General features: G+C 42.6%; 1 long non-coding RNA gene across 1 annotated transcript in view; it reads right to left on the bottom strand.

Moving 5' to 3' along the window:
- LOC138300685 (uncharacterized) overlaps positions 1 to 24,678 on the bottom strand; it is a 189,899-nt gene extending 165,221 nt beyond the window's left edge. The window contains exon 1 of the long non-coding RNA XR_011204984.1: positions 24,625 to 24,678. This is a non-coding gene — a long non-coding RNA (uncharacterized lncRNA). The remainder of the gene's footprint in view (positions 1 to 24,624) is intronic.
- Between the last annotated feature and the right edge of the window lie 1,047 nt (positions 24,679 to 25,725).

The following is a 25,725-nucleotide window of genomic DNA, read 5'->3' as shown; positions in this document are numbered from 1 at the left end:
GGAGGGCTGGCGCGGAGTCGGGCGCTGCCAGACATAATACTAAAATTTTATGGCAAGACCGGAGGCTCCTATTATGCTTTTGTCTTTTCTTTATTTTCAATAGCAGCTGCAGTCAAGAAGAGAACTACTGATCCCATAAGGCCAACCACAACGGCCAATGTGGATCAAAAGGTAGTTCTAAAAAAATGCACCAATCACCAACAAACTGACCTAATAATACCTATCTTGACTGGGAACAGCCCTCTTTTCTTGCTGCTCGCAGTCAAGATAAGTACATCCATTTACTATGACTATTGTATATTTAGGCTCATAGGTATTATTATATGTGTTTCTATTTAATATGTTGTTTTTTGCTGTGTTTGGTGCTTAAAATACCTTTATTTCTTCCCAGCCGGCTTGTAGCTGCAATTTTGAATGTGCAGCGCAAGCGCATCTCCTCTAAATAACCGTTCCCTCCTCAGCGCGCGCTGCTATTTCAGCGCGCACTGAGGAGAAAACTATTCAGCCCTCGCATTCAGCGTCTCTTTCCAAACGCCCGTGAAAGGAGTATCTCGGCTCCTGCCAAGTTAGTCCATTAGGTTCTTCACGCTTCGGTGAGCTTGTTTCCCCCAGGCATTCGAATATTTACTTTGAACGCTTGCAGGAATTTTTTACACCTCCTGTTTCTTGACAGCTTCATTAAACCACGGTCGCTCCCCAGGGATTGCCCTTTTAGTGAACTCTTGTGCCCAACGGCTCCGGCTGTCAGGCGCTTGGAGACTATTTATTTTTCAAGCCTTGTTTATTGTTTAACAACACCGGACTCATATTTCTTCAGAGTTTCGGTTTCAGTTTCGATTTTTTAGTTTCAATTTGGCAATTCTTTCCTTCTCCGGGTAGAAAATATTAACTTTTCTTGGGCAGTTAATTTTTACTTGTTTTCCTATTACCATGGACAGCTCTAATATTCCAATGATGTCTCAGGAGGAGGAGGAAGACGTCCTCAAAGACAACCTGAATGACTTCATTCAGTTCTCAGTTGAGCAGGCCATGGCTGTTTCATGGCAAAAATTGTCAAAAAATTGAGAAAATTCAGTGGTGTCTCTGGTGTCAAAAACCATGCTGGCCCAATCTGCGGGGGAAGGCAGAAAGCGTCAAAATCCTTCAAAAAATACTAAACCAACGCTAAAGGCAAGTGACAAGAGTTCACACGTGGCAGAGGACGTGGCTCCTCAAAGGCCTCCTTCAAAGGAGGGTTTATTGAATAAAACACCTAAAAAGTGCATGGTTAAGGCTAAATATATTTCCCCAATCCATATCTCAAAAATTTTAGACACCGATGACGAAGTGCAAGACCCTGATTCGGATTCGGATACTTCCGATAGGGACGTGGGAGATGTCTTCTCCCCTCCTCCTCCCAAAAAAGCCAAATGTGGGTCACAAGATTTTGCGGGCTCTTGCACGATTTTAGATGCCGAAGGGGTGCCAATGTTCGATCCTTCCAGCATCCAGCAACCTAACTCGACTGAATGGCTCACTATGGACCATGTGGCAGAATATGTTACGGCCAGACTGCGTTCTCCCCTTGATAAACAGGTGCGGGCTAAACTCAGATCCGAATGTCCTCGTCCCGCCCTTTCCTCAAAAATTACTGCCACCCCATCCATTGATACGTCTCTCATAACCTTTTTTTACTAAATATGGCAAGGACCCACGCAAAGGGGTCGATAAAGCATGGTCTTCTTGTCAAGACAAACTGTTAGAAGTGGTAGGCGCCCTAACTTGGATTTTCGACCTGGCAGAATCAGCTCGAATGGAACAGGCTTTGGTCGACCCAGCTGAACTTTCCTTGTGGGCACAACGTGCCATTTGCTTGCTGGGGAAAGCCAACTCTTCCATTACGCACAAACGCAGGAAAGGCCTTCTTCTCAAACTTGATCCTAAGCTGGTCAACTTGGCCGGTTCGGACCCCGGGGTCAAAGCGGAAGGCATGCTCTTTGGTGACTCCTTTATCAAGGAGTTGAGTAAATATGTGGCGACTTTTTCATCCCTTGATAAAGCCCAACAATCGTTGAAGAAGATGTTTTCGACACATGTTTTTGCCAGGGCTGGGAGAGGCAGGAACCGCTTTGCCGGCCGTACCTATGCTAATCAAAGGTTCCCGGGGTTACTACGGCAACACAACATCTCAAGACTACAGGCCACAATTCTATCCCCAAAGGCACAGGGGCTTCAGGAACAGAGGGAACTGAAGTTCCAAGTTCACCTCTCAAACCGGTAAGTCAACCAATGGTTTCTCAGTCTCTGGGGGGTCGTATTTCAACTTTCCTGTCAAAATGGAAAGAACTCACATCAGATCCATGGGTGTTAAATACCATTCAAGGATATGTTATAGAGCTATTCGCAGAGCCTTTGCAAACTGTTTTTCCTCCTCCACCTCAATTCTCTTTACAAATGACAGACCTAATTTCCGTAGAAATTCAAGACTTGCTTCAGAAACAGGCGATAATCCCTTGTCCTTTAGATCCTTCAGGGTTTCTCAGTTCAGTTTTCCTGGTACAGAAAAAGAACAAAAAGATGAGACCAGTTATCAACCTTCGACAATTCAATCAATTCGTTCTTTACAGACACTTCAAGATGGAAACCATCATTCATCTCAGGGATACCCTTCTACAAGGAGATTGGATGGTAAGGTTGGATCTAAAAGATGCTTATCTAACCGTACCCATACACCCCGTCTCTCAAAAATTCCTTCAATTCCAATGGGCCGGTCAAACTTTCTGGTTTACATCTCTGCCTTTCGGTCTCTCTTCCACTCCATGGTGTTTCACAAAGCTGATGAGACCGGTGGCAGCTTTCCTCAGAGCTCGGGGCATCAGGTTGATTATCTACCTGGACGATATCCTCATGATGAATCAAAATCGCTCCTCTCTTCTGGCCCAGGTGCATCTTTCCTGCACGCTACTTACAGATCTGGGTTTTATAATAAACTATGAGAAATCTTCCTTAGAACCGACCCAAAGGATCGAATTTCTATGTTTCCTCATAGATTCCATTTCGTCTTCTCTCCTTCTCCCTTCCTCAAGGATAAAATCTATCAAGTCAGAAATTCTGCTCATTCTTCGCAATTCTCTCTCCGATCCCTTGAAAGAGTCGTAGGTCTTCTTTCTTCCTCAATCCAAGCTATTTTCCCAGGTCCTTTACATTATCGAGCATTGCAAAGGTTGAAAATTTGCCACCTCCAAAGAGGGTTGGCCTATTCAGATTCCATAGAACTAGATCAGGACTCTCGAGCGGAACTCCAATGGTGGATAGACCACTTAGATGCCTGGAACGGCAGGACCATCTTTGCATCAGCCCCAGAACTAGCATTAGAATCAGATGCAAGCCTTCAGGGCTGGGGGGCCCGTTGTGGTACAGTCTCGACTGGAGGATTATGGTCGCAAGAGGAGTCAAAACTGCACATAAATTGTTTAGAGATGCTTGCCGGCTCCTTTGCAATCAGAAGCCTCGCAAGAGACAGGGTCTCCTGCTCCGTTCTACTCAGGATGGACAACATTTCCGCGGTTCGCTACATCAACCGCTTGGGGGCACAAGGTCCAAGCCTTTAGCGGAATTGGCGAAAGGGTTCTGGGAGTTTTGTCTTCTAAACAGAATCTCAGTGCAAGCGAAGTACCTTCCGGGCAACCTCAATGTGGTAGCGGATTGGTACTCTCGACATTTTCAAGATTCCAGCGACTGGATGCTCAATGTGCAGGTCTTCAACAGCATCCTTCACAAGTGGGGTCCTTTCGAGGTAGATCTATTCGCTTCACGCTTCAACGCACAACTACCAAAGTTCTTCAGTTGGCATCCAGACCCGCTAGCCCTAGCATTCGATGCTTTTTCTCAGGACTGGTCTTCCTCCCTCAATGACGCCTTTCCCCCCTTCATTTTGATTTCCAGGGATATAGCGCGTATCAGACACCAACAGGTTTCCATAGTACTCATAGTTCCCTTTTGGCATGCTCAGGTATGGTTTCCATCCCTCCTAGAACTATCAATAGAACCTCCTTACTTCCTTCGATCCCAGACCTTCTAACCAATCCTCAAGGTCTATCTCACAACCTAATTCTCCAGAATGCTCTCATTCTCTCAGCCTGGAAAATTTCAGGGAATCCCAGCCTGGCACTTCTATTTCGACAGAAGCTTCAAATTTCCTGGATATGGCTAGAGCTCCAGGAACAAAGAAAGCATATAGATCAGCTTGGGATCTCTGGCATTGCTGGTGTGTGGGAAAACAGGTTGATCCCTTTACAGCAGATGTAACAATGGTTATCAATTTTTTGGCAGCAGAAGCTTCCAAAGGTAAATCTTTCCGCACTATTAATTTGTATAGGTCGGCTATTTCTTCGTCACACGTGTTCTTACAAGCAAAACCTGTTGGAGAACATCCCTTGGTATGTCGCCTTTTAAAGGGCATAACATTTTCCAATCCTCCAAAGCCAAAATATAGTTCTATATGGGATGTTAATACTGTATTAAGATTGTTTGTGTCATGGCCGGATAATGCCTCTTTATCAGTGAAGTAGCTTTCAGCCAAATTGACAATGCTTTTATGTCTGGTGTCTTTCAAACGCTTATCTGATGTTAGAGCTTTGGACATTACAGCTCGTCGGTTCACTCCTTCTGGGGTTTTGTTTAATGTGGTCAAACGTACAAAAACTAACATTTCTTTAGTTTTTTACCCAATTTTTCCAGATCAGCCTAAACTTTGTGTAGGTCAATGTTTAAAAGTTTATGAACAACAGACAGCCGGTCTGAGGAATTCCTCTTCTACACAGCTCCTGATTACCTTCAGGAAGCCTTTCAAACCCGTGTCCTACCCAACCTTAGCTCGTTGGGTCCGCTGGATTATGTCTCTGGCTGGTGTTGATATGTCCATTTTTGGGGCCCATTCGGCTAGGGGAGCCATGGCATCCAAAGCTTTTTGGGCCGGTTCCCGCTTAGAGGATATTCTCAGGTTGGCTGACTGGTCCAATGACAATGTTTTTAAAGTTTTCTATTGTAAACCGATTGAACATGCCTCTTTCAACGTGATTAATACGCTTTAAAATAGCATAATAGGAGCCTCTGGTCTTGCCATAAAATGTAGATTTTCCTAGTAATTTATGAAGGAAAGTCTTAATTTTATTAAAGACACGGAGGTGAGTATTATCCTGCTGCTACAAAATTAATTCTACTATTTTGTCTCCCTCCCTCTCAGCTTCTACATCGGGACAACAGTCAACGACATAAGGCTCCTGCCTTCGTCTCTTCGGCGGTTTCGTTCCTGACCACTTCCGCCTCTACGATCTTCTCTCCGTCATCTCAGAACACCCTTCCAGAGTTGGCTCAAAGACTGATTTACTCTTTACAAGAACTTTTAGCTCTAAGCTTAGCTATTTGTGTTTGTAGATTAATTGTTCCTTTGTTTTCTACGGTTTAAGCTTGCACAAGAAAAGAGGGCTGTTCCCAGTCAAGATAGGTATTATTAGGTTGGTTTGTTGGTGATTGGTGCATTTTCTTAGAACTACCTTTTGATCCTCATTGGCCGTTGTGGTTGGCCTTATGGGATCAGTAGTTCTCTTCTTGACTACAGCTGCTATTGAAAATAAAGAAAAGACAAAAGCATAATACTCGCCTCCGTGTCTTTAATAAAATTAAGACTTTCCTTCATAAATTACTAGGAAAATCTACATTGTCCAAGCCCTGCTCATTGGAAATTTGTAAAAATGACTGCACTAGCCGAGTCTGCCTCTAATTGAGGCCATGAGACACTTTAGAAAACCTATTTCCCTTTTAGCGAGAAGAGACATCTCCCACGGTAGAAAGGCGCCCACTCCCAGAGGTCACATGAAGGGAAACAGTCCACTGATTCTTTTCATGCCTACCCCCCCCCACACCCTGCCCGCCTTGCTCCTGTGTCACATTGTTGATTTAGATAAAATTGATACTCATATTTCCACTGCTTTACGCCAGCGCGGCCCAGCGGGGGCGCTCGAGGTTCACTGCAGAGCCGCAGCAGAGGTCAAACAGTAGCACCCTCTCTCTTCCTGTGGGGAGTCTCAAGCTCACAGTCTCTTGTGCGGCTCTTATCCCTTTCCACGGTTGTGGGGGAGTGGGCGGTATGACTTGTGCGGCGAGTTTAATGGCTACAAGTTCACAACCGCCTTTACTCAGGGACATAAGTAGGGCTCCCGGTTTTATGGTATTTTTTTAAACATTTCAGTCTTTCTCTGTAGATGTTTATTTTTGGCCATCTTATCGGTATTTATCCAAATACATTTTGTGTTAGGCGAGTAAATGGATTCGTATAATGGTATATTTTATTTCCGCATTAATTTAACTGATGGACATATGATGCCTGGCACATTTTAGCAGACTAAGATGCCTGTATTTAAGGTAATATTATCTGTTTTCAGTTTCCCATGCTATCTGCTCAGCTGTTGGCCCATAATTTATGAAAGACTTTATCTGATGTCCAGAAAGCTGAAAATGTACCTTAACAGTTCATGAGTCTGCATAGAGGATGTCTTCTTACTCTTTTGTAGTTGACAGTATCTGTATTCCAGCTAAGTCTATGAACACTACACATTCTTAAGGTATTATGTCCTGTTGTAAGTTCCAGAGGCCATATTTATGAAAGAATGTGTTCTCAGATAATATTTGATAGTAAGAATTAAATTATTCTTTCACAGTAGGTTCCTTTTAAATGTGCACATAGATTACATCAGTCTTTCACTGATGCTGAAATGTAAGATCTTCCAAATTCCTTATATGATATTCTTGTTTGCATTTCTGCTTAGGATTTATGTTAATACAGCTGTTATTCTCTAGTTTATAATATATATTTTTTTTATTTCCTAGAACATTTCGTGGTGTTGATATTTGGAAGTATTTACAAGTTCTTATCTCTCTCTCTCTCTCTCTCTCTCTCTCTCTCTCTCTCTCTCTCTATATATATATATATATATATATAGAGAGAGAGAGGGATAAGAACTTGTAAATACTTCCAAATATCAACACCACAAAATGTTCTAGGAAATAAAAATGTTTTAAAAAATCTCTCTCTCTCTCTCTCTCTCTCTCTCTCTCTCTCTCTCTCTCTCTCTCTCTCTCTCTCTCTCTCTCTCTCTCTCTCTCTCTCTCTCTCTCTCTATATATATATATATATATATATATATATATATATATATATATATATATATATAAGGAAATGCCTCCTTGGCATGGTTACCCCCTGACTTTTTGCCTTTGCTGATGCTATGTTTTGAATTGAAAGTGTGCTGAGGCCTGCTAACCAGGCCCCAGCACCAGTGTTCTTTCCCTAACCTGTACTTTTGTTTTAACAATTGGCACACCCTGGCATCCAGGTAAGACCCTTGTAACTGGTACCCCTGGTACCAAGGGCCCTGATGCCAGGGAAGGTCTCTAAGGAATGCAGCATGTCTTATGCCACCCTGGGGACCCCTCACTCAGCACAGACACACTGCTAGCCAGCTTGTGTGTGCTGGTGAGGACAAAACGAGTAAGTCGACATGGCACTCCCCTCAGGGTGCCATGCCAGCCTCTCACTGCCTATGCAGTATAGATAAGTCACCCCTCTAGCAGGCCTTACAGCCCTAAGGCAGGGTGCACTATACCATAGGTGAGGGCACCAGTGCATGAGCACTGTGCCCCTACAGTGTCTAAGCAAAACCTTAGACATTGTAAGTGCAGGGTAGCCATAAGAGTATATGGTCTGGGAGTCTGTCAAACACGAACTCCACAGCACCATAATGGCTACACTGAAAACTGGGAAGTTTGGTATCAAACTTCTCAGCACAATAAATGCACACTGATGCCAGTGTACATTTTATTGTAAAATACACCCCAGAGGGCACCTTAGAGGTGCCCCCTGAAACCTTAACCAACTACCTGTGTAGGCTGACTGGTTTTAGCAGCCTGCCACACTCGAGACATGTTGCTGGCCACATGGGGAGAGTGCCTTTGTCACTCTGTGGCTAGTAACAAAGCCTGCACTGGGTGGAGATGCTTATCACCTCCCCCTTGCAGGAGCTGTAACACCTGGCGGTGAGCCTCAAAGGCTCACCCCCTTTGTTCCAGCGCCACAGGGCATTCCAGCTAGTGGAGTTGCCCGCCCCCTTCGGCCACGGCCCCACTTTTGGCAGCAAGGCTGGAGGAGATAATGAGAAAAACAAGGAGGAGTCACTGACCAGTCAGGACTGCCCCTAAGGCAACCTGAGCTGAAGTGACTCTGACTTTTAGGAATCCTCCATCTTACAGATGGAGGATCCCCCCAATAGGGATAGGAATGTGACCCCCACCCCTTGGGAGGAGGCACAAAAAGGGTGTAGCCACCCTCAGGGCTAGTAGCCATTGGCTACTGCCCTCCCTGACCTAAACACACCCCTAAATTCTGTATTTAGGGGCTCCCCACAACCTAGGAACTCAGATTCCTGCAACCTAAGAAGAAGAGGACTGCTGAGCTGAAAAACCCTGCAGAGAAGACGGAGACACCAACTGCTTTGGCCCCAGCTCTACCGGCCTGTCTCCCCCCTTCGGAAGAAAACTGCTCCAGCGACGCTTTCCCCAGGACCAGCGACCTCTGAAGCCTCAGAGGACTGCCCTGCTCTAGAAGGACCAAGAAACTCCTGAGAACAGCGGCCCTGTTCACCCAAGACTGCAACTTTGTTTCCAAAGAAGCAAAGCCAACAGCATTTCCCGCCAGAAGCGTGAGACTTGCAACTCTGCACCCGGCGACCCCGACTGGTGGAGAAACAACACTTCAGGGAGGACTCCCGGGCGACTCCGAGACTGTGAGTAACCAAAGTTGTCCCCCCTGAGCCCCCACAGCGACGCCTGCAGAGTGAATCCCCAGGCTCCCCCTGACCGCGACTGCCTGACTCTCAGATCCCGACGCCTGGAAAAGACCCTGCACCCGCAGCCCCCAGGACCTGAAGGATCGGAACTCCAGTGCAGGAGTGACCCCCAGGAGGCCCTCTCCCTTGCCCAGGTGGTGGCTACCCCGAGGAGCCCCCCCCCTTGCCTGCCTGCATCGCTGAAGAGACCCTTTGGTCTCCCATTGATTTCAACGACAAACCCGACGTGTGTTGGCACACTGCACCCGGCCGCCCCCGTGTTGCTGAGGGTGTACTTTCTGTGCTAACTTGTGTCCCCCCCGGTGCCCTACAAAACCCCCCTGGTCTGCCCTCCGAAGACGCGGGTACTTACCTGCTGGCAGACTGGAACCGGGGCACCCCCTTCTCCATTGAAGCCTATGCGTTTTGGGCGCCACTTTGAACTCTGCACCTGACCGGCCCTGAGCTGCTGGTGTGGTAACTTTGGGGTTGCTCTGAACCCCCAACAGTGGGCTACCTTGGACCCAAACTTGAACCCCGTAGGTGGTTTACTTACCTGCAAGAACTAACAATAACTTACCTCCCCTAGGAACTGTGAAAATTGCAGTGTCTAGTTTTAAAATAGCTATATGTGTTTTATTTGAAAAGTATATATGCTATTGTGATTATTCAAAGTTCCTAAAGTACTTACCTGCAATACCTTTCATGCAAAGTATTACATGTAGAATTTGAACCTGTGGTTCTTAAAATAAACTAAGAAAATATATTTTTCTATACAAAAACCTATTGGCTTGGAATTGTCTCTGAGTGTGTGTTCCTCATTTATTGCCTGTGTGTATGTACAACAAATGCTTAACACTACTCCTTTGATAAGCCTACTGCTCGACCACACTACCACAAAATAGAGCATTAGTATTATCTCTTTTTGCCACTATCTTACCTCTAAGGGGAACCCTTGGACTCTGTGCATACTATTCCTTACTTTGAAATAGTGCATACAGAGCCAACTTCCTAATATATATATATATATATATATATATAGAGAGAGAGAGAGAGATAGATATGATTTTTCAGACTCTTTTCCCTTCCAGTTACGGACAAAACATTTATAAATGGGTCATAAAGTCATCTGTGTAGCCGCATTGGCAACACTATCAACAATACTTTTACCATTTCCAGGTGAATATAATTTCAAGTATATCTAACAACATTCTATATTACAAAACGTTCAGCAAAAATGTTGATGGCAACTCAGTATTTAAGTGGCTTTGATCAACGGGTTATTAATAAGAATTCCCAACATACTTAGGGCACTTTAATTTACATAAAGTTGAATTATCAACATAGCAGAATTTGTAATGAACCCCACATTTGACAACCACTTTAAATGAATTTCAGGCTGAAAGGTGTTCGCCTACTCAGGTTAATGTTCAGCTGTTCATTGTGATCTAGATTGTCCAAAAGTCTTTTGACTTGCCTTTTGTACAGCTTAGTATCCTGAAAGAAAATGTCTCCCCTTTGCCGGCTGTCTTTGTTGTAAGATATGTTTTGCAATGGAGCTAAGTAAGACCTTATGATCCTTCTTTTGTAAGATTATATTTCAGTCGCCCATGTATAACTCTTCTCCATGCATAAAAATCACTTTTTAAATGACTGTTTTCAAAAGTTATCAATTCAGGTCCCACCTCTATTCCTATTGAGGAAAACTTTGATTTGGCACATATGCCTGTGACATATATTGTAGAAGCACTTCCCCTGCTGTGAAGGAATAGTTTGAGGCTGGTATTTCAAAATGGTTTTGGGGTATATACATTTATGGTGAGGGAAATCTATTTGGGTTGGAACGTGTGAGGTCTTTACCAAGTAATGATTTCTATGTCTTATTGAATGTGTAGTTTGGTCAATTATTATTTTTTGTTTTTATCTTATCCAACTAACCAACCTTAGTTGTTGTTTGTATGATCTTACACCCTCTCTGGTTGTCCTTGCTGTGTATATTTTCCTTGCACATATTTCTGTGGTCTCAGTTCTTCTTTATGAAACAATAACATTCCTCCCTCTGCATCACTTTGTTGGTGTTCATTCTATCTTTGTACTTCTTAGATGAAAATAGCCTCTTCTGGTCTTATCCAGATGAATTCCTTTTTGAGCTTGCACAGAAAGTATTCACTTTAATTCCACATTGTCTATTGCCTGCATGTTATAGATTATTAATCAAATTTTCGAGGCCTTGGGGAAAATCTTTGCAAACGTTACACTACAACATTTACTAGATTGGGTGAATGAAAACCAAATGATTACATTACATTAAGGGGGTTTTGGGACCAATAGTTGTACAATAGATAAATATTCCAGCATTGGAGCTAACTGTGGACTAGCGCATAAGGCAGAAGGTCCATACCGATTGTACTCATCTATCAAGTGCTTTAACACAGTTGACCATTTCACATTATAAGCTAAGCTTTCACCATGGAAAACCACATATTGGCTCAGATTTACATACATTTTGGGCTGTGTTTGCATTGCAAAAGTGACACAAACCTGAGCAAAATGTTTTTTTTGGATATACTTTCCATCACAAAACTTGTTTTGCTCTGTAAAGTTACCTCAAAATACCACAAAGCAACACACTTGTGTACCCTGTGTCAAGGGGGGGGGGGGGCATTCGATGGATGGTATATTAGAATTCTAATGCAGTCAACCATGTTTTTTTACACAAAACCTTATCTACTAACAATATGAGACCGGGTTTTGCATGAAGCATAATAATGCCACTTCGAAGCAGGCATAAAAAGGAGCATTACCTACATTTCTCCTCACATTTCCCCTTTCACATGTGTGCTGCAGTGTACACCACACATCCGTAGTGGGAAAAGTTTTAAAGTTAGTCTAATCATTGTTGATTTGTACTGGAAGGATAGCCTTCCAGTACAAAACCTATGTTAGACATGACACAGACACCTTTGTTCTATGGTGCAAAGGTGTGTGTAATGCACCAGGCAGCTTGATTGTGTACCAGCACTAGGGAGAGAGGTGTATAGTACCATTTCTTAGTAGATATGGTGCTTTCCTGAACTCCCCCCCTCACACAACGCAACATAACTTCTTTGGGTGCTGCCCTTTGTTGTGTGACTGCTCTGTAAATCTGGGCACTGATCATCTGAAAGTAATTGTGAAGTTATACACTGATACGTGGGGAAAACGTCCTGCATGGATCAAAAAAGGAATATTCCTCGATAATCGCCACTCAAAATGGATTCAAGCAGGAGAATATGCTTTCCCCGTTACTGTTGTCACCTTAGTTGGACGACTTTATGAGCTATTAGCTAAGAGTAATCTTTACACACCGACTTTAGATGGGACATCGTTCGCGGTTATCCTTCATGCAGATGATGCTGCACTCATAGACATCACCTTTATAGGGTTACAGCGTCAGATTACTGTAACACAGTTTTATGCACACATAAATTGGAATTCAAAGAACATTTCTGACTCAGACATACAAGTACTCATATAATATCCCTACTTTCGTCCTACATTTCGGAATCAGGTAAATATTGTGCGAGAGTCAGACGGCCTAGATAACCTCTGTTGGAACAGGCTTGTTTATTTGCAGGCAGGGGTAAATGGAATGTGACATCTTTGATTAAAGCATATATCTCTACATTCCCTGCCATTACACTGTAAGCAACAGACTTCACAACCCTAAAAACGTGTGAAGAGAGTTTTCTGACATTAAGAAAACCAATTGTCTGTAGAGGCAATCTGACTGGAGTTGGGAATGGTTGCTTTAGGGTTTGTGCACAAATATGTCATTATTGTTATGCTCTCTAACCTCAATACAATAGGACGGCTGATCACTGGGGAGCTGCCTTCTGAATTAAATAATTGTTACATATTTTCCACCTGGAAATATATGTCACATCTAAATTAAGTGCAGACCTAAGTAAAGTTGCATCAAAGGGACGGTCGTGATAATTTTAAGGCACGGCTGAAGAAAATTCTGGTTTCTAGCTATTATCATGATTACAACAATTGTCAAAATATTTGACTTCTAATTTCTTCGTGCCACACGGTGCCCTTTAGCCACATCGAATTCTACTTGAAGGCTGAGTTGAGTTTCTTGTTAGAATATTCTATACCAACTTTAGGACGGGATGTCTTTCAAAAGAAGATAATGTCTGAGAAACGGGGACGCACTGAGAAAGCACATGCACCTTATAGTTCCAATTACGAGATATGATTCATGTTTTATTTATATGCCCTTCGGGCGCATGGCTGCTGGGTCAGTGCATTGAAAGGCTCTTCCAATTTAGAGCAGACCTGCCAAAGTATATCATTATTGCCTAAGACCACCAAGAGAGGCATGGAAAACAAAAACCGGAAAACGATCAATGCCTCACTTTAAGGGAAAAAACTACCTCCATAACAGGGCCATTGTGTTTTGGTATTTTCAAAACAGCTTCCACTTTAGGAAATTGTTTCTCAAATACAAAAATAGTATGCCAACTGGCTGCCATGAAATGGTAGTCATTCTGCATTATAGTTTTGACAACAGCGCTGCTGCCATGTTACCAGAAGCACTTTTGACAAAACCGTCTCCCTCGGGTGGTGAGGACCTCTAAGATGGAAGGCCAGTCCTCAGGCAGGGTTTTTGAAAGTGAGAGCCTCCGCCGCACTGGCAGGCTAGAGAGCTACAGACCCCAGTAAAAGTGACCACTTTATTTTAAAAATCCCATGGGGATTGCTGCAGCATATGAGTCTGGGGTCAACTGGCATGTAGAGTACAGTGCCAACCCAGGTATATCTGAAGATTAGAGGCCCAAGGGTAATACAGCAATGTGTGACTCGTGTGTATCCCACTCAATAGACGTACCTACGTAACAAGATGCTTAACAATTGATAATATTGTGGCACTGTCCCTTCTTGCAAAAATGGCATTTACGAATAATACTGCATTCTATGGATGTTTTGTGGATTATTCCACTGCATTTGATAAGGTTGATCATCATCCTCTGTGGAATAAGCCTAGTAAATGGAAATTGGCCCAACTCTCTTTCACTTTTTAATAACTACATTCAGATACGTAGCTACAAATAAGACTCACTACAGAGAACATCCTGTCCACGAAAATACAAAGCAAGAATGGACTCAAACAAGGCTGTGTTTTGGCTCTGCTATTTTCTTTATATACAGCAGGCTTGCCTGAGTTTCTTAATCAAAATCAAGGGGTTCTCCCAAAACTGGGAACGTGGCAGGATCTCACACTTGGCATACACTGATGACTTAGTATTTCTTTCAAAAACATGGAATGGATTACAACATCTTTTAGGGCAATTAAACAAGTTCAATCTTGTGAATGGTGTCACAATGAATTACATTAGAACTAAAATAATGGCATTTGTAAAGAAAACAAGGAAGGTAGCCTGAGAACTCGGTGGTGCCGTCATTGAAACTGTTAATCTGTACAATTATCTTGGGTTCTCAATCAATAGAAGGCCATCATGGGCAAATCATCGTTCAATTAGGAAAACCAAATCTACTGTCATCACTACATCAGTTATGAGGTTTGCCAATGCATTTGATGGCAGAACTTTAGGCTCCTCTCTAAAAACCTTAAGAATGTAACTCAGTCCATTTCTACTTTTTGCTTTGCCTGTTTTGAATGGGAAGATGATTATTGAACTTGAGAAAATCTATATATGAGTATTCATCAACTTTTATTTCTTCAATCCGCTACCCCTCATTGTGTCATCAGGCTGGAGTTGAATCTAAAATCACTTTTGCCACTCCATATCAGTGCTACTATGAATCATCTGTGTGACTGTTTAAACGCTGATTCCACCACTGCAAAATGTCTAAACTACCTAAAAAAGTTAAGCAATGGCATGGAATTGAATATTACTTCTTTAAATAAGGTGACAAAAGAACACAAATTAGGAGACTTTGAGAGTTTAGCTAAACTCAGTGGATCCAATAGCATTCCATTCACTAATCCACAGGTGACGGCAGCTTACCAGCTCGAAGGACGCCGGAGAAGGACGCCGGGGACACGTATCGGAAGAGCAGGAAGGCGGAAGGCGAGAGGGCGGCTCCCCGGCGTTTTCCGGTGGTTCAGGTTCCGGGTCAAGTCAGCACGGAACCAGCGCGCCGAAGCCAGCGCGGACCAGAGCGGAGCGCAGGGCACGGAACGGAGCACACGGCCACCCGCAAACCGCACCGGTGAGCTCCTAGTGCTCCTAGCCCCCTAGTACGGTCAGCTGGACCTGGGCCCTGCCCTGTCCGCAGCTCGCCTGACACCCGAGCTGCTGCCGGTGCCCACAGCACCCTGACAGCACGGAGTGCACTGAGGACAGCGTTCCCCCCCCCCCATGCGGGGTGCGGCTTGTGGAGGGGGGGGGGGCATAGGGGCTTAGGGGCTACAATTTTTTTTTTTTAACAAACTTTTTGGTGGCAAGAAAGGAGGGGCCCTTCAAGGACGGCACCAGGCTTTGGGACATCAGCTTCCAGTCCTCTGCCCTCTGCTCCAGGTGCAGCCCGTGACGTGACCCCCAGCAAGAGGCAAGTGAGCAGGTGAGAAACAGAGGGCAAAGGGGCAAAGGGGGGGCAAGGAGGGCAACAGGGCGGGGGGAAGCTGGTCCAGGGTCTGGTGCTAGTTCCACCGCCAGGGCGTGCAGCACCTCTCACCCCGACCCACCCCGGTAGTCCCACCTGGCAGTTCGTGGCCTCACCCCCCCCCCCTTGCCCTGCTCTCCCTCCGGCCCTTGCACCTTGCCCATAGTAGCCAGGGCCAGGAGTGGAAGGGACCAACTCAGCCCAACAAGGACTGGCACGGTCCAGCAACTCCGGACTCTCTGCACCTCCCCAGGACCTCAAAAGCTCCAAATTCCCCTGAGGGTGATCGCACACTCAGAAATCAACGTCTGTTAAAGTTTCTTTTTGGAGGACGGCACCCCTAACTGCCTCAAAACAATAAAGGGACAAAAAGGCTCAACAAGGCCCTTCTCCCTCACTCCAACAGCCCGCCCAAAATCACCCCGCTCTAAGGCAGCAAAACCTACCGATCATGAGATCAGGCGAAGCACGAGGCAGTATTACCAACCGTCCAGCAAAACAAGGAAAGAGAAAAATGAAAGGAGACCTGGCTCTGGATGAAGCAACTCCAAAAAGGAGAGCAAGCAGCAAACAAGATCTCCCCCTCCCCCTCCCATGCAGGAGGCAAAATTTAACAAATGGCACACGCGGGGGAGGCGACCAAAATTCCAGCATGGAAGAAACGATGTGGGGAGAACCCGGCTTTTGGAAGGAGGCGACCCCGCCGGAGGGGGTTCCAGAGTCCGTAGTCTCTCCCAAGCATCACAAGATAACCGATTATTACACTACTACTGGTACCAACGCCACCATTAAAAGGATCGACTCCCTGGCTCCAACCCAAACAAGTTTTGGGAAAATAACCTCACCCAGCCAAGACCGGCAACAGCAAGGAAGCAGCGAAAAGAAACTCAGAATGAATTCACCTCCTCCCCTCCCCCTATCGCCAACAGTAGTGATCAGGAAAAATCACCCTACGAAAGTAGACGCATCAAGTATAGTCCAGGACAATGCGGTACCAGCAACTCCTACACCAGGATCCATCTACAATCCTAGGCAAGACTTAACTCTATGTAATAAATCCCTAGACGCCACTAAGTACCAATGGACATCTAGTCCAGCAAAACTACCCATCCTGGACTCAGAACTGGTAGCAATCGCAGAACATTTAGAACAAGAATCTCAGGAAGGTGGCCCATTCTGTCAAAGTCCAAAATTTCACTCATTCCCAACGTACAATGGTGAAAAAGAAGAACAGGACCTCTGGGGTATAGAACAGGTCGCCATAAACGGACCAGCAAAAGCAGAAACAGTGACAGCCGCACAGAAAGTCCCTCATAAAACAACAATAAATAAAGTACTATCAAGTGGTAACCAAGAGCCCGACTTAAAGTTACAAGCCCCAGTGGCAGTCAGGTCAGAAGAAATGTGGGCCGCAATCCTAAATTCAATGCAAGCAACGGTCATGGCGCTGCAATTTCATTCAAATAAAATGGACATTCAAGTTGACTTGCTAAACACCCTGGCAGTATTTGTCTCCGGGACTGACAGTAAGTTGGAAAAATTAAACGCACTCATAACAAGGGCGCAAGTCAACCACTTTAATGACTATACAATTTGTTCCTGTAAAGAGGTAGTAGAAAAGATACCTCAACTGCCGCAAATCTTAGCGGGAATACTTCAAGAAATCCGCTCCACCCAGAAGGATGAACATACATGTACTAAACCACTCGCCACCATGCTAAAATCTACTCCGAGGGAGCAGAAACAAAAAGTGCAGCAGCCCCTTTACTCCCTGGTGCCCGCTTCATCAATAAGTGAGGAGAGAATATTGGCTGACAGCCGCCAACTAGCAAGTGCTCGTATGGAACCCATGGTGAATCATCCTCTGCTACAGTCCATCAATAAGCACGGGAACCCTGAGTTTCCCACAACCCGGACCCTCTCAAAAAGAGAACGAAAGCGGGCAAGGAAGGGAAGGAAGGCCGCCCAACCTCATCAACTAAACTCAAAGGATCCACCTAAAGACCAGGCGACGTCAAATGGAGGGTACAATAGAGACATTACTATCCACATAAGTACAAGCTCTAACACAATAGTAGATGGGATAACACTCCCCGCCTCAGCAGACATTACCCACTCAACAAAGTCCCCCCTGAGACCACCAGAAGCAATTGGCACTATAACGAACTTAAGACCTAGCCCCACAAGGGGCCAGAAGAGCACAAAACCAAAACCCATTACGCCTGCGCTGCCCCCCCCAACTAACACTGGTCAATGTGGGCAGCAAGTCTGCCATTAGTCAGAGGGAAGATGGCTATAAGGAGCAAGACCGGCACATAGAGCAAAATCAGTCACTTGTAACAGACACAAATACTCTCCAGTTACTCTGGATTCCAGAATTCACCTCCAGGTCCCCCACAGATGTTCTTAATCGCTCTTCTATCTTAAGAATCATAAAAGCCTTACCGGATCTTCAGTTTGTAGCCTTGGAGGACCTCGCAGCTATAAAATTTATCCAAGCAAGAGGCAACCAACACACGGATCCAACACTCACCATCTTCTCGGCACCAGATCTCCCAAAGTGGATCATGAAAAGAAAGGACCTATTAAAAGCCTGGGGCATTGAGGTAACCACCTACAAAGGAGACCGCTATCCAACTCCGTTACTAGCCTCACAATACCTGGGAACTCCCAAAGGCACATGGTCGGTTCTGAAAGGAGTACATCAGGCCAGCAGTTCCATTGAAGAAAGGTGCAGTGAGGAGAATCCACCTAAGCACCCGCTGACAGTCCAAGTATGGAGAGAAGAAGGGAGGGAAAGAATGGTCTTTTGTCAACAAAAGTATCCAGAAAGGGAATGGGTAGCGACGGTTTTACCCCCAAGACTGATGGGCAACAATTGAATTGGTGAGGATCAACCCGCACACAGCATATTATCCATTTGCTCCTGAAACGTTGGTGGCCTACGGTCAAAACTGGAGGATCCTGCAGTAATAAATGCTTTCAGCACCTTCGACATCCTACTCATACAAGAATCCTGGGCAATGGAATCAATACCGATAATCGGATTCATGGAATATCTTAACCCAGCAACGAAAACAAATAGGCCCGGTAGGCCAAAGGGAGGCCTTGGCATTTACGTTAGCACCAGCCTTTTGGTAAAAATCTCTGAGCATAAGGAGGAAGACCAACCTTTCCAATTTCTCCAGCTAGACGATTGGGGGAAAAACACACAGGAGCTATTAATTCTGGTCAACACAAACATCAATCCTAAAAATAAAAAAATTGAAGCAAACAAATTTTTAACTCAACCATTAAGGATAAAATGTACAGTAAAATCAGCATTCTGGTTAATATCGGGCGATTTCAATCTCGGCTTATTCCACAACCCCAGTGAGGACCACATCCAAACAGTGGCAAGAATGTCCTGCCAAACCCTCCAAAAGAAACTCAGGAAAGACAAAATAGGGGAGAGTTTCATACGCACCTGTGAATTAGTAGGCCTCTTCGCGCTAAACGGACGGAAGTGCCCCGATATCCCACCGGCCTGGACAAGATTCTCCGGGAAATCGGTCTCCTATCTAGACTACACTTTGGTGTCTCCTGCTTTATATAAGTTAGTAAACACCTTTACCATCATGGACCGCACGGAAAGCGACCATAAGCCACAGGTATTTGGGATCTGTGCATCACCGCAAAAACCGGAGAAAGTGGCAGCCCTAAACGGGACACTAGGCACCGAAAATCTAAAGTGACTCAAATAGTCCTCAGACACCATTGAAAGTCAGGCAGAAGAGGCCCTACGAAAGCTAGAATCAATTACCACAAGTGGGGCAAAGCTGACAACAGTTTGGGAGAACTTTGCCCTCGACCTCATAAAAAAAGATTCCTTAAGTAACACGAGAAAGGGAGCGCAATTGAATCACCGCCAAAGTTCACTTTTACCGCTGCCAGTGCGCAAAAGGAAAGCAGCTGTAGGGAAATTAGTAAGGTCACTGCGTAAATGCCCAGATAATGGATCAATATTGACCGCCCTGAGAGAGCCAAGGAAATTGTATAAAGGGGATCTATGGACCTTTAAAAAAGGCCAACAGGAGGTCTTGTGGGCCAAACTACATTTTGCGACCAAAACATCTGACTCCAAAAGATTTTGGAAAATCATCAATACAATAGACAATGGTGCAAAAGCAGGCAATAACACAAACATAACAGAGGAAGTATGGGTATCCCATATAAAGTCCCATCTAAAAGAACTGACCATCGAAGAAGGCCCTCAAATTCAGTCGCATATGATTGGCTGGGATCCCAACTTCCCTGAACCTTTGAAATTTACGGCACCAGAACTATTAAAAGTAATTGGAAAGTCACGAATGGACTGTGCCCCTGACCCCAATGGCTTACCGCAAGCACTATTTAAACAAGAAACTGAAAGATGGGCCAATTTCCTGGCAGCAGTGTTTAATGACGTGATCACAACAGGCAACGTTGTCCCGGTCCCAGCATCCTGGAAAGGCTCAATAATCCACCCCATATATAAGGGTGGGTGCATGCTCTCCCCAAGCAACTACAGACTAATCTCTCTTTTAGACGTTGATCTCAAGTACTTTTCCTGCTGTGTGCTAAAACATCTAGAAGCCTGGATTACAGATAACAATATTCTACCCTTTAATCAAACCGGGTTCACCAAGCACCAAGGAACATTAACAAATCTTATGGGGCTAGGCTTGATCATAAACAGAGCAAAAGCAAAGAGGACTCCAACCTATTTATGTTTTGTTGACTTTAAAGCTGCTTTTGACTGTGTCTCCTGTGGCACATTGTGGGCCAAATTACTACAGTGGGGGCTTCCACATTCTATTTTAAATGCCATCAAAATGATATACTCTGATACTTGGGTGAAGGTTAAATTGGGGGAAGGCTCTCACCTGTCCAGGACAGTCAAAACAACAGTGGGGGTGAAGCAAGGCTGTGTATTGGCCCCAACACTCTTCAATCTGTACATAGCAGATCTCCCCGCCAAGTTAAATGGTCACTCATCCCACTCTCCCTCACTGGGCGGTCAACAAGTATCCAACCTACTATATGCAGATGACCTACTACTAATCAGTAATACCAGAATAGGCATGCAGAAATTGTTAAAGGCATTAGAAGAATACTCAGGTTCTAATGATTTAGAAATTAATCATAAAAAAATCTAAAATGATTACCTTAAACCGCAGGCCAACCACCCAAGGTAAATGGCATATGAATGGGAAAACCCTAGAGGAAGTAACATCATACAGATACCTAGGATTGGTGGTGGATGCTAGAGGTAATTACACGCCACAAAAAGAAGCAATAAAAAACAAGACGCAGGCCCTTACTTGCGCCTTTTGCAAGCTAGCAAATTCAATCTGTGGTCATGCTCTGAACCCATTAACATCTGTAATGAGAGCGAAGCTACTTCCAACTATCACCGATGGGACCGAAATAATGAGGGGGATGGAAGTAGGTCTTCTGGATAAGCTTCTGATAAAAACCTCTAAGCGCGTTTTTCGGCTACCTGGGTGTGCATCGCCAGCCCAGGTCAGACTGGAATTCATGCTGTTCAAACAGTCGTTAGCTCGACCGGCGGCATATATTAAATGCTGCTACAAATTGAGCCGCGCTTCAAAAGGGTCTTTAGCCAATCTAGTCTGGCAGGAAATTATCCTAGAAAGAGGGAACTCCCAACTACATAAGATATCTAGAAGAAAGTAAGGGTCTTTTGAACTTAGATGAGGTATGGAACCGGTCTCTACCCATCCCCATTTTCAAGAAAGCAGTGAATAAAGCGAGTAAATTACAGAGCTTGCTAGAAGATAAGATCTCATTGACCAAAAGGGAGCATAGTTGGTTGATCCTTAACTCCTACAAAACGTTTAAAGAATCAACACTTATGGCTGGCTCCTACTCACGGAAAATCAAGCAATCCTTTCTCAGACTTAGGCTGGGTGAAGTCCCTACTTTAGACCTCATGCCAAAATGGAAGAAGGAGCGGCAAGTAGGCTCCCAGGAGTGCCGTCTCTGTCATCTAGCAGATGAAAACTTGATGCATGTGGTCTGCATTTGTCCAGCCTTGGCGGCCTAAAGGAGACTCTTACTGAAAAAATAATTTAACGGTTTAAGAATTATATCCTGCAGACAAGCACTAATTGCAGCTTTTAACCCTCGAAATACAATATTGAACATTAGGCTGGTTACATTTTTTGAAAGTTTCACTCTTAAAACCATAGCCTCTCGAAATAACCAAGACAGAGGGAGGGAGGAAACAATAGCGAAATCCCTATAACCCGCTTTGAACAGCTTAAGGAAGGGAAGGCTCCTAAGTAGTCCATTGGGTTGTTTAGCTGGTGTCGTAATAAAGTCCGTTATCAACAATCAGATTTAAGTAGGGGTAAATAAAATTGATAGAATGTCTCTTCCCACTTTGTCCTATTTTTACCAATGCCTCATTGGTCTGTTACTGTTCTCTTTAAATTTCTTTGTGGAAGGAAATTTCATATATCATTTCATTTTAAACATAGGATTTTATTTGGCGCTGTATTTATCTTACCCACAATAAGATTGTTCTGTTGCCCTATTATTAATGCCTTATAGCACTAGTACGTTCTTCTCTTAAAATCTTTATGTGGAAGGAAATTTCTCTAACCATTTCACCCTAAGCTAAAGAACTGTAATTGCCTTCTTGCACTAAAATTGTTCTGTTAAATGATTATGCGGAAGTTAAGTTTTATGGTTTTAATTAACTCATAAACTTGTGTTTTTACTACTTACAGTCGATCTGTATGGAAGAGTGTAATAAGGAAGACCCTTATTCTTGTTCAAAAGAAGAAAGATAATTATGTTGGACAAATACATGCATGGGGATCTAGTATACAAATCCTATTTATTTTCTCAACAGAACTATATCAATTATAATTTGAAAGGTGCAATAAAAATGGAGTATTTAAGATTGTGACTGCTATAAATGCCTATTGTTGAATTTGAGGGATTGTGGCAGAGATTGTGGCAGAAGACTCTAAGAGGAAAAAAGGCTTTGTGGCCATGAAGAGGAAACCTTTAGTCACCTATAATCCATTTTGCCCAAAACCTCTGCTCCCATAGAGACACTATTTGCGGACCCTTAAGATTAATTTCTGGGGCAAGTTAAGTACTGTTTTAATTTTTAAACAAATCTTGATTGCATCACTAAATTAATGACATTTTTAGATTTAATTAATAGTATGTTAAGTAATCACATCTAAGTTTGTTTAACTAATGCACGTTTTAAATCTCATTCTGAGAGTTCATTTTGACTTGTGTGGAACAACAACTTTTATTCATTGTAATCATTATGATTATTACAATAAACATTTTGTACAACTACTACTACTGTTAAGAGCCCCAAGGTGGATGATTTAAAACAGTTTGTAATGCAAAATCACCCAGATTTTTTTTAATGAAACAGAGTCATCTATTTAAACAATTACAGAACAAGTCAAAAGATCACCCATAACACTGGCATCATTTGGAGGATCCTATCTTCGTACATTTATTGAAGCAGTATATTTAGTACATTTTGGTAATAAGCAATCATGTGACGATAGAACAGAACTATAAGAAAATTTAACTGCTAATATGGTACCTATATTGAAGTGGATGCATCTATCACTGGAATGCTCATTAAGGTCATGGAAGACTGCAAAAAATGTAATAACTACAAACATACAAAAACGTATAATTAGGGCTCCCGGTTTTATGGTATTTTTTTTTTCCAGTTCCATCTGTATTTATCCATATTTATTTTTTGCTAATTTTATCTGTATTTATTTTGGATTTTGTGAAAAAAATAAGCAGGCACAAGTATGTTTCTACATTTGTTTAACCGATAAAATACGCACTTATAAGAAAACATTCAAATTTTAGTATCAATGTTATGCATATCTACTGCTGTTTAAGACTCTTTACTAACATTCCTCTATTTTTAAACTCTCTTCCTTTTCAGCCCACACAGCTATAAGCCTCACAGTCATGATTGACTACATTTAGAAATACTCAAAAAACAACCCTATTTTCCTTTATAATTCACTCTTAATAATAAATACAGACAAGAAAATAAATCTTTTTTGTCTGTTTTTATCTGTAAAAATGAGTAAGAATGGAAATCAGGGACCCTTTATTATAACTGACTTGCTTTTGGAATGCCTAACGAAAATGTAAGTATCCTGGAAACTTGACATCTAGTTTATAAGTTGTCAGTGTGTGATTAACATGCATATGGTGAATTCCCAATCAATGACGTATATTGGTTTCAGGCTTTGGAAAAACAAAAGAGAAGAATGAGAGTCCAAAGGATACACCAAGACATCTAGGATGCTATATCACTTTTTGATTCCACAAGCATAGGATTGACTAGTTGTTTCTGAATGGCACTTTTCAGCTCATGAGAGTAAGGATGTGAAAGATGAAAGAATCGTTGTAGTATCACTTGTAGAATTACACTCTTGTAATGCACATGTAAAAATATAGATGAAGTAATACTGTGATTGCTGTAGAAAGCACGTTACTAAATTTAGGCTTCCGAAAAGTCTATGAGAATTTATTTACTTCATACTCCTTCTCACTTATATTTTTCAATTTCCACTACAGCAGGTGTCTGAAATTAAGACATCCTGAAATAAAAACAATACATATATATTGACCTATACCAAATAACAGAATATTTTAATTATTAATGGAACAATTTGTAAAAATGACCAGCATGATAGAAAAGGCACTGAACACAAAGAATTAAGTGAACTTTACATAAGACATGCCCAGTATTAATAATGAAAGAACAAGCAGCTACAAATTAAACAAACAATTAAAATATTATGGTTCGTATCTTTGTAGATAAATATTTTGAACATCTGCAGTGGTGGATTGTAAGAATAACAATAAATTGACTGACATAAATAAAAAAATCGGGACTAGATTAATAAATGAGATTGTCAGTAAGTAATTGATGGAACATATAACTGTAAATAATCAACATACAGCAGGGGCTATATTGTTTGTGATCGAGCTCTACATTTTGGAGTGGATAAGAACATTATAAAGAAGAGAATGCATTGATGTATACAATCTGTTTATTAAATGACAGAATTAAATATATTAAATCAATCCTTACCGTCAAATGATTTTAAGGTAGCAGTGAATTCTAAATAAATTCTGAAAAGGAATTGGAAAAATTAGACAGACTGATAATTTTAAATATGTGTTTTTTAATTAGTGACAACACTCTGAAACTAATCATATCATGCTGATCCAGATGGAGAAAATTGTGCAATCTGATAACTATTTATCCATAAATCTGACAGTACTGAGGAAGGATGAAATAAATGAAACAAGCAGCTAAAATGTTTGATATCAAGATGAATTTATATGTATAAATAGCATATTAGGGTGCAATAATCCATGTGAAATATGTACTTTACTGGACAGATCAATGTAAAACTATTGGGTAATAGACAGTGTACTCACAATGTATATGCTCATTGCTAAAGCCTCTTTTTCTTGCTCAAGAAGTGAGTTTTTAGTTACAATAAAGACATCGTTTTCACAAAAACAGCCTGTGAAATACATTGGTATGGAGTATATTTATTTAGAACAATAAGTAAGTAAAATATGTATATATTTCAGTGTGAAAATATTGGTGGTCACTCTTGTTGATTATTCTTAAGAAGCAATTTGAAGATTTTTGTAAATTAGTAGATATATAAATACTAAAAATAAATATATTGATAGGGTATACCTGGATTGTTTTGAAATGTTACGATGCCCTCAGAAGCTTTGCTGATCTATGCCACAACCTGTGTCTACTATTGGCAGTCTCCCAACAAGACTTCGCAGTGAAACAGATACTGTACTTAACATATCTGCAATATGCCTTTGTTTGTAATAGTTATTGCAGTCTTAGAAAATGTGATCTTTGTGCACACTTTCATATCAGAACTCTGATTAGTTTTGTGAGGGAACCTGACCTGCACCTGTGGTCTCCTTATCTGCACAATCTAAATTAATGTTTGCCTGGCAAAGCGAAAGCCCAGTCTAGAAGAAGATGCTTGGTATTTCAAGTGTTAAATGAATTGTCTATTCACTCAGAATTGAGTCATTTGTAATGATCAAGTCCTTGAAACATCCCAACCAATGAGTGATGTAACCCAATGTATCGATACATAGTAGTAAATACTATGGATAGAAGTTACTACACACCACAAGGAGCTACAGC

The sequence above is a fragment of the Pleurodeles waltl genome, chromosome 1_2 (genome assembly GCF_031143425.1).
Source record: "Pleurodeles waltl isolate 20211129_DDA chromosome 1_2, aPleWal1.hap1.20221129, whole genome shotgun sequence".
Lineage (NCBI taxonomy): Eukaryota > Metazoa > Chordata > Amphibia > Caudata > Salamandridae > Pleurodeles > Pleurodeles waltl.
Note: the sequence above shows the minus strand (reverse complement) of the source record. Positions and strands in the feature narration are given on the sequence as shown.